The 17,622-nt window shown below is 37.1% G+C and overlaps 1 protein-coding gene and 1 long non-coding RNA gene across 2 annotated transcripts in view; both read right to left on the bottom strand.

Moving 5' to 3' along the window:
* LOC122573288 (neural-cadherin) overlaps window positions 1-17,622 on the bottom strand; it is a 239,176-nt gene that overhangs the window by 119,070 nt on the left and 102,484 nt on the right. The window lies entirely within an intron of this gene.
* LOC122573298 lies at window positions 6,800-13,561 on the bottom strand. Its single transcript, XR_006318702.1, has 2 exons — window positions 8,766-13,561; window positions 6,800-8,455 (listed from the first exon to the last, which is right to left on the bottom strand). It is a non-coding gene; the product is annotated as an uncharacterized LOC122573298 (long non-coding RNA).

Genomic DNA, 17,622 nt, shown 5'->3' with positions numbered 1-17,622 from the left:
CTGAGGCCAGCTTCAATCTCCGCCAGGTGATTACAATGTAATATTTTTCCCGGCGATGTCCGTTTTGCCGGAATTAAATTTACTATCTTTTTATGCGCGCCGGATATCCTCTCGCGTTCGATTACTTTTCGCACGGGAAACAAAGGAGTATCTCGGGTTAAAAATCACCCGAGCTGCAGCTTGGCGAAAAATACCAGCGGGGGAGCTGGTGGTCGAATCGAAAAGTGTTACGGGTTTAAAGCCGTGACTCGAATAAATTCTTTATAAAAAATTGATCGAAATTGCGCATCCACAGTCTTGTGTCGTGGGAACGGTTTTTCGGTAAAATGGATTTGAAAGTCGCTGGTGTGTGCACGCTGTTTATTAATGGCCCATCGCGGTGAATAAGCGCACTCGTCGTTCTCTATTGTCAGAATATAAATTAGATCTTGACGGTTTTATCGTATACGTATGAATCGTCGAGAGTAGTCGTTTTATAACGATCGTATTGCATCCTCAGTTTTCGCTATAATTTCGCTATATAACTGGTTCCGATTTAATGTACTGTTATAGCTAGCTATAAGCTTTTGTTTTCCTTTCGCTTGACAAAGAATATATTTGTCCGCTATTTTTTATATTATAGTAAATATAAAATCACAGAATAATATTCTTCGACGTGTGATCGTCAGGAAAACGATGAAATTTTTTGCATATTTATAAGAATTTATAAAAATTTAGCTACATAGCAAAAGAGAAATTCCTTTCGAAAAAGTCGTTATCCCGTCCCATTAAATTTTCCAGCCAACATATCAAATTCCAGAATTTTCAAACTAAAGCGAAATAATCGACGGCCGTAACACGATCACCGAATAATCGAAAACCGCGATACAGATAGGGAATTCGTCAATTCAAAATACTACGTTAAATCTTACAGCCGATAAAGCCGCAATCTGAGCGTTAGCTGGAAACGTATCGACGTTACCTGAAACATTTCTTTCTCGCTCGCGCTTATATTTCGCACGTATGTTAGCTGTCTTGCTCTCGCACGCTCGATCAGCATCGATATTGTCGCCGGAATTTATGGATTTCCAGGTCAATACGCGGTGACAGGAAGTACGTGCAATAAGAGGAATCGTCCCGTTGGCACATCTCTCTGGAAATCATTGGACCCGTAGAGCGTAGTTCTCTGCAATCGGCTGGCGCCGACAGACAACCACAGACTTCGATAATCGTCGGCTGAATTAATTCCAGATTTTCTAGGCCGATCAAAAACTGGGCCACGGCCCTCGCGCTGAAAATTTGCCTCGATTTATCGAACTCGTGAAATACGCGAGTCAAGAGAAACTTGCCTCTTCCTGCCATTACTTTCGCTGCTAGCTCTAAGAATAAAATACACCTAACAACTATCCTACATCTGCAATTGCGCAATTCCTTTTATACGTTAAACAGCGAGAAGATTGCCTCTAGAAACGTTAAAATATCATCTCGAAATATCATAGGTTCGCTATACGGATGAATAGATCTTCTCACGTTTTGTCATTTTCATCTAACAAAGGAAAAAAAAAAAGAAGAATATTTCTCACTGAAAAAAGCAATTTCACGTTAAAGTTTAATCGGCCGAAAGAATTATACCACGTGTAAATAAATTGATTCGCAGTCGACCAAAAATATTTCGCGATGTCACTTGTCAGTGTTGAATAAAAAAAAAAAAAAAAAAAAAAAAAAAAGTAAGCCACAGAATGTTCGATACACTATTGGACGTAAAATTAGAATCGCAAAAACAAATAAAGTTACAGCAACGATAGAATTGTACAAATTTGTTGATAACACTTCACCACGTAGGATGATAACGCGGTTTGTTAATATTTCGTATTCCCTTCCTTCTTTCTTCTTTTATCCAGATGGGAAAAATATTCTTTCACGTTCGTTTTGTTTGCCCGAATATTCGAATCAATTTGAATTAATTCAATTCTATTCCATCATCCGACCTGCTGTTTCCTAAACTGTTCGATCCTTCGTCCGGACCCGAGATACGAACCTTCTTACCACTTTCGCTCGCTTTTCTCCCGATCGCAATTTGCGTGCCGTTTATCGCGTGCAACCAAGTTATTCGAATTCGGTCGAACATTAACTTGGCGAAAGTTCGCCGACAGATTGCGGCAAATCTTTCCTCGGCAAACTAAGGAAGTTTAGCATTTAAGAGCGATCACACTTAATTAACCGTCCAAGTGCAATTTTATGTCCTGAAAATTGCGAATATAATATCTTTTACCATCGCTATAACCAGGAATACGGGTAAACATTAAAAAATCCTAGAAATTTTATTAAAACTTCTCGAGATACAGGCTAGAATTGCATTACATTAATTTACTAGAATTTGATTAAAAAAGTCGTTGAAAAATCCCAGCCTGAATAAATATCGTCATATAAATAAACGTAGAAGATAATCAAAGTATAAGATTAGATAATAAAAAGAAAATTATTTACTCCGGCAATAACAAGCGTTCGACCATTAACGCTTTTTCAAAACGAATTTAACGACAAGTCAAATGGCAGCTGAAAGGTCCTTGGTGTAAATTCTATTTAACCTAAATGCCGTTTCCCTGGCATTAATTTGTCGACGATGTAGGATGCAACGAAGGGAGGTCGCGTACCAGTGACGCGCGATCGTCCAATTTTAATGGAGCGAATACGAATAACGACGTTCGGAAACGATTATTCCCGTTAAGCTACGATTTCTGGGAGGCAACGCTGTTTCGTAGCTGTAGCTGCCCCGGGGAAACTCATTAACTACCAATCACGATCAAAATGAGTTAAATAGTTGAACGGTCGCGCGAGGCGTCGGCTTTCATCTCGTGCACGCTTCATTTACTGTAATTTGCCATAGAATCCATATAAATGCCGTCATATAATGAACTTTCCACCTTCTAAATTAATTCTTCGTGAAAGTATCAACATAGGTGCATTCGACGCATCAAAAACTATAACTTTGTTACTCCTTTATTGGAAACCATGGTTTCCATCGCTCTTTTTCACCCTGCAGTCCCTTGTTTTTTTTTTCCCATAGGTAACACGCATATAGAACGCTGATTTAATGAAAACCCGCTGAAGGCAGTTTGTTACAGCCGAATCGCTATGCAAAAGGCCCCGTATCGATGTTACCACGTTGTGTATTTTAAATAGCTAGGGTTTTCCGTACCCTGATCGCCCCTAGCGACCGCCGCCATCCGCGTCCTCTTCTACGCTCAATTCATGTTTTTAAATCTCTCGGACATCGATCGAACACGAATTAAAAAACTTCCTCGTTTCTTGTTTCTGGTTTGGAAAATAAATAGGAAGTTTCGAGCCTCCGCAGTTGCAACGTTGCTAACGTCCATCTAAATTCAGATACTACGCGTTTTCGTTTCACGTTCAGGTGTCGTGAATTTTAATTTCAGTCGTAATACGCGCGATAGTTGGATTTGTAGCTTGTACGAACTGGAAAAAATTACTTCTGTCGTTATTGCGAAACGTTCATTGAATTTTGTATTTTGAAATAGTTGAACTGATAACTTAATAGTTGTCGTGTGTATTCAGAGTTTCGCGTGTGGGTCGACGAAAAAGATGTCTTCTTATTACGTAACGTGATATACATTTAATAAAATATTTGCACCTGTAACGTCAAGTTTTTACCTGATTGTACAATTCTCACAAGTACACCACAGAAAAAATGCCTTTTCCTAAATTCCAGATTAATGGAATAATTAGAAAATATAAGATAAGTTTTATTTAATCGGGTAAATGCGACTAGTTACTTTATACGTATAATAGCTGCATTTTACGGTTCAATTTACGATTACGTACCTTGCGGAAGCGTGCTTGCATTGTTACAATGTAAATCGATACAACGCAAAATAAACTACACATTTTTTTTTATTACTAAGCTATTGTTAGACCACTTTTATAATCAGCGGTACATATGCATATATTTTTTTTCAATCAATTGATTACTTTTACAAGCTTCAGCAAAGGAGTAAATATTCCACATTTATTACTAGGTTTTAATTTATGATTAGAATATATTACGTTATCAGTTGTTATTTTGCGCGAGATGTAAGATAATATAATTAAAATTGAAAAATGGTTTTCATATTTTACGTTTTTAATGTTTTTTATTCAGCTAAATTTTCTGTTTGTCTGTCTTTGGGTAAAATTCCGTAAGCGAAATTTCACCCCCCCCCCCTCCTCCCGACCAACTACACAGTTGTAATTTGGGACACATGCTCATTTCCAATGACAATACGATACAAATTTACAAAATTGACAACCTTTTTTTTTCTATTTTAGCTTACTGTTTTTGTTTGTCTGTCTATCTGTCTGTCTGGGTGGAATTTTGTAAGCGAAATTTCACCCACTCCCCGAGGACCTACATAGATGAAATTCGGAACGCATGCTCATTTCCGACGACAATACGATATGATTTCAAAAAATTGACAACTTTTCTATCGGAAATGATTGTCTGGTTAGTTGAGATGAAATCTGAAGAAATGGGATTCAATGTATATTGTCGGATGATAGTTAATGAGTAAAAAATAAAATAAATACGTTTAAAAAAATGTAGGATCGATCAGTTTTATTTAAGAATGTATTTATTAAAAGGAAGAAGATACTCGTCTTGATCAGATATCATTAAGTGATTGAACGTAATAATAATACACAGGAATTCCATATAATAGCCATATAAACAAAAAGCATCCTTTCTAAATTTTTTAAATTCATACATTATATTTCCTTTTGAGGTCATATTCTCGCGTGAATCGACTCGAATGCAAAACTTTGTTCAAATGTGCAACCATAAAGGCATAAATTTTTAATTCAAATAAAAAGGACATTTACCTCGATCCCTGCAGTATTTTTCGTTTCGAAAATAACATCTTCCACCTTCGTGTCTCTAAAGACCCATAAAAAAAGACATCGTCGTATAATAAACTGATGCTTTTACGATTTGCTGTACACAAGAGGATTTTTCATCCTATGGACGCTATAAATTGATCGGTAAGCTTCAGGAGTTTTTCGATTTAATAAAAATCGACTTACTTCCTCCTACGCGAATTTGTCTTTACATTATTTCCTGATAAAATAATGCTTTGGAATCATTGCGTAATTATTACACAAACGATTGAACCGTGATAATATCTATTTCCATTTTCTACTGCTGTTCGTATTTCCGTGAACCTGTGAATAACGAATCTAATAATTACCTATAAGACAAACTAACACGATCATTAGTTAAACATTTCCAGAATTGAGAAATATGTGATAATACAACGATGGAAATTTCATTTATCTCCCATGCACATGCCAATAAAATATTAATCAACATATGGATTTTTCCTAATCGTTACTATGTCCCGTATGAAATGTTCGTTCGAATGATGAAATATACTTTTCGTTTTCGTGTATATTTTATTCGAAACGAGTCGGAAGTTGTTTAATATCGATATTTCGTCTATGCCCATCTTTAAAAATAATGTCAACTTTCCTTTCCAAATCGAATGTCGCGGACTCTAAGCCCAACGTTTCACTCGAACACTCCATAATTCTGACAATGTCACTTCTATTCTACCATTGCAGAGAAAACGTCAGTGGTACCATTTACGTGGCGGTATCAACGTGGGAACATCGATCGAGCCGATAAACGTCAGAAGGAGGAACATTTTTCACCTAGTTATCATCTCTTGAGCACCGCAGTACCTTAAGCTGTAGAATAGAGAGGCTTTTATTGGAAAATACGGCATTTCACCCACGCATCAGACCAACGAGATACGGTTCCAAACTATAAGAATTCTTTCTATCGATGGAAACAGCATTTTGCAGACGTTTGAAGGATTTCGTAGTTTTCTGCTGCTGACTACTCCCAGACATATTAACCGCGACGCCTGCCAAAGATCGCTGTACCAAACGATCTCCATTTCTGCCCGAGAAAGGCCTCTCCAGCCAAACAGGTGTACGATATTTGGGATACTCTTTGAGAACGTTCCACGTTATAAGGAACATCGGAGCGTGACGCTGGTCTGTTCGACTCTCTGGTCGGATAAAATTCAATTTTGTAACGCGCCCCTAGATTTCGTTCCATTTGTATCGGACGCTTGTCAGTCGACTGTTTCCGCTTATCTGGCGAAGCTGAAGTGTGAGGCAATCTTTAAACCTGCGAGACAATTCTTAGGAAATTGACGAGGTGTCTGGCACCCAGGTGCCGCGTTTCCGATTCTGCTAACGTTCTGCCACGAGCTGCCAGTGTTTTATAACTTCTTTTTCAAATAGGATTATTAGCGTGTGAAAACGAAGCGAATAGCGGATATATTTGTTTATTGGAGTACGGAATTTTATGATATTTTATTATTTCTACACGGTTATTTAAAAAGGTGTTTGACATTTAGGGAAAAAATTCGCCCACCTCTTTCGACATTTATTGTGGCAAATGATCGAGGATAAATGTCTACGTACAGTGTATTTAGGATCATTGAACTGCGGTTTCTTCTTTGTTCGAAAATATGGTCTCTTTCTTCATAGTAATTAAGTTGCGTTATGTTTTGTAAATTTTACAAAATTGAACAAAATGCTTGAAACATGAACGAAATTATTCGACTGAAAATGGTTTTCAATTTCCTGTCTCCTAACTAAATTGATTGAAAAAAAGCAAGTGATTTTGCCCCGCATATAAAATACTATGAAATTTAAATTTATATTTAACTTCAATTTTGTTTAAACGAAATCGTTGGCGTATGAGAATAAACATTCTTTTTCATATCACTGAAAAGGTTCAATAAACAAATTGTTATTGCACATTGGTAAACAAATTGTTATTTGTACGCTGCAGCGCATACTCGAAACTGTACATATAAAACGACATATTCGCGTTATCGGAGAAATCATTAAAATTCTATGGGGAGCTTCGAGCGCAAAGATTCCAGAGCACGGTGTTGATTTATCGATAGTTTTCGGTGATCTATGGGATTGAACGAGTGAAAAAAATTTGCTGATCTGTCTTCGACCGAATGACCACGAGGAAACGGCGACCTACTTAAATTCTCAGAGGTGCAACGAGAACATCGTGTCTGGGAAAAAGCTGCTGCCTAGACGTTCTTCACGCTCAACCAAACTGTAAGGCCTTAAACTTTTGCAAAGATGTGAACACCCTGCCTAATTGAAACATTTTCACGCGTTCGTTGCTTTAAAAGGCGGAAAAGTTGCGATAAAAGTTGATCGATTCAAAGGGTAATCGTCCAAGAAAAAACAGCTTCTGGAGCCGACATCTTCGAGTCGTGGTATCATCGTACGCTTTTAATCTTTTTCTTTTCTTGTGCAATTACGTTATTCGTTGAATTTCTTCATTTTCGCTTATGGGGATGCGATACATAGAAATCCGATAGAAACATAAATGAAATTAGAAGAATATACCTTCTAATGAAAGGAATTATTATTACTATTATTATTATTGTTGTTATCAGAAATATTTTTAATTCATAGACGACAAATTTCCAATTAAAGTGTTCCTCGTCACCATCAAAATGATCGCTTCTTTATGAAACATTCGTGTAACTTTGTAAAAACGCAGGAAATGTGGAAAATATAACACGTCGAGAGCATATCTTGGCCACAAATGATATACGATTAAACAAACCAATTTCACAGAACGGTAAACATACATACACGCATATACATATATATATATATATACATGAGTAGAGTTCAATCAATGATAAACAAACACATCCTACATCACTCGAAGCAATAGGGACAAATATGGAGGAATATCGCTAAGCGACAATAGATTATTATTATTATTTTGCCGTAGTGAAGTTCCAAATAAAATGTCTGAAACTTCAAGTCAAGTACTGTTTCAGTGTACGATCGATAAAAGATACAAGCCCATCAATGAACTCGAAAACTTCATCGATCGTGCACGTAGTTCTGGCGGTTTCTTCCGATATTTTTCGCCGTTCATGTCCATCATTGATATACAGAGTGGATCTCGACTTCGAATAGAAAAGCAATCCGCGTGATCTAAATAGCGAAACGAACGACTTCCCGCGTGTAAATGGCACGATGGAACACAGAAAATCACATAGTCAGTGGTTCTCGCGAGGTTGACTCAAGCTGGACTGCTCTCTAACTCATCAGACATAATCTATAGGTAACGCAAACTTGTCTGGATCCGGGCACGACGTGCATTGTCAATAACGCGATCCGTCAACGATGCTGCCAGATCGATAATCAGACGGTTCCCTTTCTCCTGGATGGAGAAATGGTTGATGGATACACACAATGGCTGCGGTTTGCTGCGCAAGCGATATGGAAGCGCGACAGTTACGATGTATCCGGATACGTCGCTCGATGCTCTGACAGTTAGTGGAAATATTTTCTTTGCTTCGGCTTAGTACGGATAGACGTCGTTTCGAGTGTCGCGCGCGTCCACTTCGATGAAACGTTGCTGCTGAAAAATTGAAAAGCAACACGTTGTGGTCGAGCCTCGTGAAAATAGTGGACAAAGAGGAGATGATGGAAATACGAGCAACGACCGGCTAATGACGAAAACGATTAAGGAGAAGAACAAGACGGCGCGTTGAAATAATTTGAAACGGGAATTCTAATCTTTTGCTAAGAAAGGAAACGCAGGTCTATGCTACGACTAGCTGTATTTCAGTACCAACGAATGTATTAAACAATTTCATTAAAAGAATGTCGAATGATTTAGTTGAGAGTCAGGAAGCAGTTACACGTGACGTATTTTTCAATTCTTTTACCTTGTACGTAAGCAAGAGAAAATCTCACAGAAAGCTCTAAGTTTATATTTTACGCGGTGTGAAATGCAGAGATCGCACATTTTATCGAACATATTGTCATTGTTACATATATCGCAGGCAGCGCTACTTGTTCGCAATTTTTAGTTACCGTTTTGCTCTGAACACTCACAAGTTACATAAGTAATGGGTATCGGCGTAACAAAGAAGAGGAGCTGTATTCATCTCATTGTGTATGCCGGAGAACTCACTTAAATTATCATTCCTTTGTTTGCCCTCGTTCCTCTCCATTCAACAACAAAAGAATATTCAACGAATTGCCCAGACTGTCTCGTTTACGTTCCCATCGACTCTTTAAAACACCTGTACGCGTTCGGATGCATAAATTGAATATTAATAAAATACAGCATTGCACCTATAATATTGCCTCGTGCCAAATAAATTTAACAAATTAACGAATCTTATCTGTTTTAATCTTCACATTCATAAATTCATAATTAACCATAAATCTAGTAAAACCTACTAAGCCTCTATTCTAATCTCTATATCCATAAATCTATTATCGGGTAATCAGTGATAAGAACCAGACAGAGCAGAAGAGCTCTCGCAAAATTTCCCTATAAATTATCGCAACATATTGTAATAGAATCCATTAAACGCGAAATAATCTGTTTCCTAAAACAGTTTTTGTTACAGTCTCGATATGAGTTTTCTTCGCGAAATATTCGTAATTTCAAGCATTTTGCTTTACGCTCTGGCTTGCACGTTGCCAATGATCCACCACAAACCCGGCCAGCGTACGGTGGTCAGTGGCAGACGCTTAGTAAGCATCTTTTTACTACCGTTGCATTGGTACAGGTTTGTACGTATTTCCAAGGAGAAAAAGTGGGTCATACTGTCTGCGGAATTTTCAATAGCCACTCGATAATCTGTATATTTTAAATGAGACATTTTAAAGCCTCGTGTCTCGGCAAACCAATTGCAATATCGGCTTGACAGAAAATACATTGCCAGTAGCGCGCTTTATTCAATCTCTTACGTGCGTTTGCATTCGGAATTGCGTGCTATTTCAGTTAGATGATATTTTTACTCAAATTAATGTTGCTTCGTCAGTTATTAATGGAAATTCTTTGTATTTCTTTCTAGTTGTTTAATTATCAGATGACGGTCTTATTATTGTCTCATGAGAAATCAATGTTAGCTTCATTCGCATCGTATTATTGAGTTACAAAGAACTATGCGCTCGATGTTTCTTCCATCGCTACTTTTGTCTTCGTTCTTTCACTTGTAATTTTATAGAGCGCGAGGAAATACCTGTTTCTAGAAATATGATAAAATATAGTTTACCAAGTCACGAAAATCTTTGTTGTATGCCTGTAATTTGTGTAATGAACTTTTCTAAAGTATCTGACATTGCTGCATGCGTTCTTCCTATATAAAACAATAATAAATAATTCGCCGATGCTACGTTGAAGTACTTTTCACAAAATATTCCATTATTTAACCCTTAATGGTTTAACACTCTCGTAACTAGCAATTTCTTCAGGTCGCCAAAACTGGAAGCTGTTTGATAACAAGTAAGTCTGAGCTTAAATTTCTTGCGCTACAGTAAAGCAGTACCGTTAACAGGACATGAATTATGTAATTTGATATGAAACATCATACTTACATGTTTGTTATTCCATGATAAAGGTACATGTGTATCATTCGTTAGAATAGAAATCTCAAATTTGTCTATAGTTTTATATATTACGTTTGCATATCATTTTACTACTTTAAGCTACTCAGAAATTAGTAGAAAATACGGGCAGTTTACTACAAGAGCGTTACGTGACTATTGCTCGGCATTCTTAAACTTTTTCGTCTGAATATTCTTTAAAATTTAATTATCGTTTGGCGAATAGAGGATCAGCTTTATCAATCTGACTTCTTCAAACGATAACGATAGAGAGAAATACGTATATGATGTAAATTTCTCTCAAGGTAGATTTAATTCGCGTACTTTTTACTCGCTTCGTGACACGCAGTATTTTTACGCTCATAGAGCCACTTTCAAGTGTTTCAAATGAATATATGACGTCTCACTTTATCTTAGTATTCTTTTAAAATTGCTGCAAGCGTCGCATTGTTTTGAACAACCTACGTGACAGTGACTAATTTAATACGTCTCCGACAACAATTGCCCTTTCTCGTAGGCATTGTGTAAAGTAACGAATGCGTGGTATACAAACGTAATAGAAAGATTACCCTGTCATATATTACAAACACGTTACGACTTACAAATAGCTTGTAAATAAAGCGAACGTAAAAACGAGTAACACAAAAATCATAAAAGTTTCGTTTCGTTCCCATGTAACTAAACATCCTATCGAAATAAAAGATTAAAAGAAGGATGCCTTTGTGGTATATCTTAAAATTTGAAACTGCTGTTTTTCCCGTTATGGAAATGACCACTCTTCCAGCGATGCCGCGGCAATCCTGCGAAAATACCATCTAAAAATTCTGCGCCCCATCATTCGTAGCTCGCATTCGCCAGCTGCGTGGGCTCCGATTGAAAAGCGATAGAACACGCCTGGAAAACTAAGGCTTACAAATGAAAAGCCTAAAGGGGCCCCGGTCGATGGAATTCGCTTTGTCACCGAATTGCACGCCATCCGACCGATATTTGCGTGGACCTCTCAACCCGGGCCACGAGACATCGCTCGGGTACGCCAAAAACTCGCAGAAATTAATCCAGCCAGGCAGCGCGAATCCGCGAACGCGTTTCAGCCAGAAACGAATTTTCGACCAGGTGAAATGTAATATGCGACGAAACCTGACCGCTCTTCGTGGTCGTTCGCTTGATGCACTACCTGCCTAGCTACACTTCCGGTCTCACGCGCTTGCTTTAGTCTCAGCTTGTTGCTATAGATCAACGCGTTTTCAAAAGATACGCTGGCACATCGCGTACGCCGTATGACCGTCGTAAATTTCAAACATCGAATACATTCGATTATTTTTTAACGGCGCTCCATATCGATTTTCGAAGTATTTCCTGACGTTACGTAGGCAAAATTGAATAAAATGTAATTTGTTCGTGTATTCAAAATATCATAATATCTTCACGTCACCTGTTATTTTTTTGTTCCACGTTGTCGTGAAATTCTCTTTCAAGAATTTAATTTTTCGAAGGGTTCTACGATCAACATTGAAAAGAGCCGTTTACGTTGGAGGGCAATTTTATAAGAAAATAATTTTTTCTCCCATTCAACAACGAAGCTGATTTGATATAAATACAAAATTGAAATATAATCATTTTCCCACGAACCAACGAGCCGAACATCGATCGGAAACACACGTGCCAGCTCGTTTTATCAAAAACGAATATCAGAAAACGTATCCCGGAATACCTGGTTTTATCTCTCGAGCTATAAAACGCCGCAAGATGAGCGTACAAACGCTGACCCATATTCCCGCTCCTGTCGCGCTTTCTATAATAATAAAAACGTTGCAAAACGGCTTTACAATGACGCTGGAATATGTTATTGGATTTCGAAACAAGAATTCCTAATGGTTACGATTTCCCGAGTTTCCCAACATAAAACGCGAATCGCTCGAATTTTTCACGTAATTTCGTTTCTACCTCGAGGGTGGTTTGCAAATTCGGAAGAAAGTAAAGGGTGGGGGGGGGCGGTGAAAAGAACAATCGGTAAGTTTAATTCCAAAAGTTGAAGTTCCATTAAATTCAACGTTGTTACGAGTGATTACAGTTGTAAATTGGTCGTGTTACCTTGTATGTGTTTAATGGGACTATTACCGTTCTGTCGCTCGCCGCTTTACTCAGGAACAATTCACAGAATATATGATAATTCGTTATACCCATTAACCTTTGTATTGTAATTTGCATTTATAATATGCCGCCAACTTTCGATCCACGATTTCAAGTTATTCATTCGACGAAACTGAATCGATTTTCACGCGTATTCCTTTCGTCGTCTAATCACTCGTCGAACGTATTCTATCGATAATATCTCATTGTTATTGGGTTGGCAGTCGAGTGATCGCTGATTTTGTCATTACCACTTAATGATAAAATCCGCAATCACTCGGTTGCCAACCCGATAGATCAAACGTTAGTATTAGCGTTGATCTGTCTCACTCGCTCTTCGTGTTTCCAATGGATTCTCTTTGCACAGCATTACACGGTAATGGACGAGCAAACAGTACTTTCAGTAAGTAGCACGTACGTAAGTGAGCAAACAATCGAACAGCACTGTACTTCGCAGCTAGTATTTGTCGTGTCGCTCGGAAAAAATGTATCAGTGTTAATATGTTTTCACATCTTACTCTATATTTTTTTCTCAAATATCATCTATCGTAACTTTGTATAATTTTCTGTTCTGCCGTCTTATTATTTTCAAAGGTTTCGCATCCAACCTCGAGTAGCCATGAAGATCTACGCACAATTCGTCCGCTTTCCTATTATCGGCTTTTCCATTTTCTTTTTCCTTTCGAATAGAGATTCGCAATAATAATTGTACATTATTGCGTAACGATGATATCGTTTTCATATTGAAATAAATTAATTCCATGTTTACGAACAAATCGCGTATCACATTCACTCCTAACGTATTCTTAATGTGTAATTTCTTTATAGGTAATACGAATAATTAGTATCGTGCTCGGTGTAATTTTCGACTCGTAACTGTTAAGAGAAATAATTATTGCAAGATATGTGCAATGTAAAATACGCCGAGGAAATTTATTTTCTGATGGAAAAATAAACTGACGTCGTTCCACTTTCCACTCGGCAGTAGAACCCTCCACTGATCGGTGGAATATGCGTGGAATAATGCTGGTCGTCGTGTTATACATTGCGCTGCATGTTTTCGATATGCATACGTTAAAGTTGTGCCTTTGTTATGTTAAATAGGGCTGTAAACAGACAATGTAACATCACGTAGAAGTGCAAAACAGATTCCAGTGTATTGGTATCGGCAGTTGCATACTTATTCACGCTATTTTGAAAGTATAATGACCTGGTATCGATTATTAAACTCTGTTTTTTTTTTTTATTCTTTTTTTTTTCTTTATCTTGGTCGAACGAGTACTTTGCATGCTGTATTTTTAGCTAGGTAAACTTCTTTTCTAAATTCCTTTGAATTTAATGTACTTATAGGAATGAACAATAGTTCATAACGTATTTCAAAGATTTTATAACGTATTTTGTAAAATGATGAAAGATAAGTACCAGGAAGTAAACATTTATCTTGCAAGAAACTATTATTTTACTAGGCAAAACCGCATGTATCATGGTAAATGTGTACATTCACCGAGAGCCAAGAGGAACGTACAGTACGAAGCATTAACTTATTTTCAATATGAAGGATTGATGGCCGAATTTTTATTATCGTGGCTGCTAAATCCGTAATAAAACGCGATCATAGATCCTCTGACGGGATACGATTTACGTGCGATCAAGTTTTACAACTATACTTAAGGGAGAAAAGCTTTTGACGTCTTTATAAATCAGAATGTTGTAAATTTTTAATATGGAGTTGCTTCGTAATTTATCGTCGCGTGTCTCGCGAAAACCGATACTACGAAAAAAATGGAGGCATTGCGTTAAATTTGCAAGCCAATATTTCACAATCGTTTGACAGAGTTCTGGTTTTGTTGGTCTTGAGTTTCGTTTACGGGCCGTACACCGTTCCATTAAATTCTAAACCGTTCCGAACTTTGTCTTTTACGTCCGTTTTTTGTTCGTTCGATCGTCGATACTCGACACTCAATCCAATAGCGTGGCGATTCACGAATGTTTAATATCGTTCTATTTAATTATCGAAAATTCGAAATACGTTTCGCGTCAGATCTCATTTCCTGACAAAGTTCCGATTAAACGTTCGCTTACCCTGCGATTTCAAAACAAAGCGAACAAATTTGATTGATTAAAATTTTTGTAATAGCGTACTCCACTCGGTCCTTTTATATTTATAAAATGGGGGTGGCATTTAACGTGCAAGCTTAACGATTTATGTCGAGCGTCGTTACAATGGACGATAAAAATTTCATGTGGCCATCAAATTTCGTAACTATTATATTAATTAATTGGAAAGCTATACAATTTCATATTCGTCGTTGTATTTAAATGCGAAACTAAAAATATTTATATATGATATCCTAATGAATTGCAACGCTATAAAATTCTCTATCTATCGTTGTAATTAAATCTTATGCGATGGACAAGGGGAAAAACAGAAAATGCTCAATTTTATCGTAACGATTGATTTACATTGATTTTACCGCGCAATAGTATATTTCCTTGGTCACAACTGAGATTATGAAATTTACTTGCTTCTTTTTCTGCTACCTAATTACAGTTAAAGCTAAAGTAACGACTAAACTTTATGTTACAAACAATGCGATTTATCGTACTTTGTTACTTTACCGAAAAACTGAAATTGTTATTTATAGAATCTATAAATAACAATTTATAGAATCAGATAATTAAACATTTTCTTCGGATAAGGTTCGTTCTATGATGTTTCTAAATTTCTCCCTTTATTACCGTGTCGCGATTAATTGAAAAATATCATTACTTTTTCTCTTCAAGACAACTTTATTTGCTTCGTAAGCTTGCGATGTTCTCGTATATTGTTCGAGGGATTTTCTCCTAAATTGCTATTTTCTTTGGATTAAACTTTGCAATGCTAATAACCGTATGATATATTTTTATTTTTGAAATGCCATTCTCCGTAATACTTTACCCGTGAATTTTCGCGTGAAAACACGATGAAGTAATTCGAACGGTACGATGCATTTATGCATTTCTGACGAAATCCAATCTGTGTACGGATCTTTGCAAAATCCGCGCAAACACGTATTTTCTGTATTACCGATTAATAAAACTTGCCACGCGGATACGCCGTTATTCTTTCACATTAAAATCCCAAATGGAAAATACAGAATTATCGGTCGTAGGAAGAACGAGCACGAATAGATACGCAAATTAAACGTACACTTTAAATATCGATTAATTTTTATCGCTTGATATTTTTCGTCTCTGGCTGGAAACTTTGATCGTAAACATAAAATCTTACATCGCTTTGTGATTGTTAAAAAGACTAAAAAAGAATCGATCGACATTTATGAAATTAATGATAAAATGATTAAAAAAATAACTTACAAATTTCAATGGTCGGAGTTACAAGAAAATTATTGAAAATTTTGATCATCGGCCTGAAGAAAATGAATGTTATTTCTGGTGTAGTGCGAGAGGAGAAAAATTTCATCGAACATCACATAATGAACATCATAAAGTTTACGTACATATTTCGACAAACAATATGAGACAATATAAATTCAGAACGAAGCATGGAACAATATTATTCCGTAAGCGTACGAAAGCAACGCCCAGTGTTTTTCAATAAATGAAAATTACGATTAACGATCATATTACAAAGTCAATATACATATTTTCAATGATTATTATCAGATGTTGACATCGAGTTAATTCTATCCTCATCAAGCATATTTTTCGAATTTTCTGCACCAGAGGAAAAACGTGCAAATAGCGACGTGTCACGGCATTGTTTAATAACGCGAACGTTATCGAGCAAGGAACGCATCTATGAGAGTCGAGTTGTTTCAGCAGGTTGTTTCCGACAAGGTGTTTTCATCGTTGTCCGATACAGTCGTTTCATTAATTATTCCAAAGGAAATGCATAGCGTGACGCACATTCGACGGCCAACGAACGTAATTTGTTTCTGTGGTTCCTGACAACGCACCGTACAATTACAACGTGTAACTGACATTGCGAAACTTCGAACCCGATGATGTTCAACTAATAGCGACGGCCATTCATTGATCTATCTGGCAGAGAACCATCACCGTAGATAGTTTATTCCTACGATCCGTGCACCTGACATTAATCGGTAATAACCCGTGACAGATATTTGATAATGTATCGAATGGACATCGAGTTGGCGCAAACAAGCTACTTCGTACGAAATTAATTACTGTTTCTATGATTTCTGCCTGCTCTAATCTACACATTTTCTATGATATCGATGTAACACAATATCCATTGTATTGACATAATTTCAGTATAAAAATATAACGAACAATTATTTTGGTGATATCTGCGAAGTATATATACGATCACCTTCCAATTTCCATGTACATTTCCAGATTCGTTGCAATTTTTATCAATAGAATCGCGACGATCGTGTCTTGTTATAACGATAATGAAATTTCCAAGCTTTTTCTATTAACGCACCTGATATCACATAATACATTCGTGAAACGGAATGGAACGTAAGTTAAAACGAAGCTTCTAAAATTCGACTAAATTTCGAAAGGAACTGTAAAGCTGAGTAATTTTATCCAAACTCCTGTGGATCGCCTATGATATTGCACTCTTCATCCGGTAGATCAAAACGTGTCGTCGAAAAGAGGAACAATCCGAACAATAAAATTCAAAGCACATTTCTCAGACAATAAACGTCACGTAAGCTCGGGTCGGAGAACAACGGCTCGGTTTCTCTTTGATTATATTTCCAAGAAGCGTAAGAACGATCGAGTTCACGCGAACGTTACATTTCGATGAGACGCGAAGGGAAAGGGGGAAAAACGAGCCGAGATTATAACATTCGCAGAACGAATCATCAGTACGCGATGAATAAAGGGTGAAAAATTTCCGCGTGGTGTTCCCGTTGCGTCCCGGCAAGGGATGAAAAAAGGAAGACAGGAATTTCCGAGCGAAGTCGCTGGTATGCAACGTTGAAAAGAGACGAAAATCCCCGAGTGCTCTCCTGAATGTGTTAATGTAAAATTTCTTTCGTGCCGTGAAAGAAAATTACTTTTTCATCTCTCTTCGTT

This window comes from Bombus pyrosoma, linkage group LG12 (genome assembly GCF_014825855.1).
Source record: "Bombus pyrosoma isolate SC7728 linkage group LG12, ASM1482585v1, whole genome shotgun sequence".
NCBI classification, from domain to species: domain Eukaryota; kingdom Metazoa; phylum Arthropoda; class Insecta; order Hymenoptera; family Apidae; genus Bombus; species Bombus pyrosoma.
This window is presented reverse-complemented; position numbering and strand designations above follow the sequence as displayed.